Genomic DNA, 1370 nt, shown 5'->3' on the forward strand with positions numbered 1-1370 from the left:
CTTATCATTACCAACCACTTTTTCAGAATGGGCTTAGAGAGAAGACCCTTCCTCTGAGGTTGCCCTTGCTCCACCATTCCCACTCTACCTCCCCACCTTGGTTCGCGATGCTTGGGCAAGGAAAACCACTTCCATTCTCTAGTCAATTTCCTGTTGTGCTTTGTGATGAACACAGCTGCACGAAGCAGTTCATGACAGTTCATTCGTTTCCCTTCCTACGTAAGACAGCCCCATTGTCCCCGGGCCCCAGGTCAGGAGCTTGGGGATACAAAGGAGAGCATATTAACCTTCATTCCCAGATTTCAGGAACTCCTAGCTCCCTCTGGTATTGTTCCCGTACCTCAATACTATGTGAACATTTCTGGAGTTTCTATGGGGTCTCTCACAGGTGTTCAAGACCAAGTCTGTGCCCTTTGAGTGCAGCTACTCTCCTTTTAATCAGTGCCAGGTGGCTGCAAGGGTGGTTGGACAGCTGCCCTGACCACTGAGGAACCACTACCTCGTGTTTAACACAGCAGTTCTCTAGTGATACCTGCAGCTGCTCCTCTGGGAAGCTGTTCCTGTGGGGCTGGCTCGTATGTAACCTCAAGCCACAAAGGGCTTCAGGGACCCAAACACCACTGCATTCTGCTGAAACCGCAATGTCAGATTCTTGCTTATTGCAAAAAATGCTGTGGGGTTAAAGGGAGGGTTTGTCCCTTTTCATAAGGGTCAGACCTACTTCCCTGAGCAGGACTGGGAACAAGGTTCCATGTGGTCTCTCTCACTAGCCCCAGGCACATGCTGACATGAGTTGGCTTGCTCCTCCCTCAATACAGTCAGGCAAGGACACAAATAAAAGGGGTCCAGTTCTATACTCCTATCTTGGTTTAGGCTAACTGACATTGAATTTGGGTTTCTGGAAAACAAATGTGTTACTCAAAGAACTTTACTATATAGGAATTTCAGTTTTTGTTCATCTCTTGAACAATGTCAAGAAGAACACTGGTGAACCAGACATACACTGTGAAACGACAGTTGAGAATCATCACCAATGAAATCTTGAAAAATAAGCATGGAAAAGAGAACCAATAATTTAATATTCACAAAAGCACAAGTCCCATTTGAGAAGACATTCAGGGAAAAAAAACAACTTTAACAAGTGCTACAGAATCAACTTTGATGTAGTTATCACTAACAAGCTGGGTTGAAAAGTGCTGACCAGATATGATGAAATTAACTTTCAAGCAAAGTATAATCACTATAACTTGATAATGTGCTTCTCATCATATTATGAATTGGAGTCCAAGGGAGACACTTGAATTAAATGAAATATTGGCCTAGGGCTGGCAGAGTGGCACGTTGGTTGGGAGTTGGCTTGGGATGCCAGC

The sequence above is a fragment of the Hipposideros armiger genome, unplaced genomic scaffold, assembly GCF_001890085.2.
Source record: "Hipposideros armiger isolate ML-2016 unplaced genomic scaffold, ASM189008v1 scaffold_122, whole genome shotgun sequence".
Taxonomy (NCBI): Eukaryota; Metazoa; Chordata; class Mammalia; order Chiroptera; family Hipposideridae; genus Hipposideros; species Hipposideros armiger.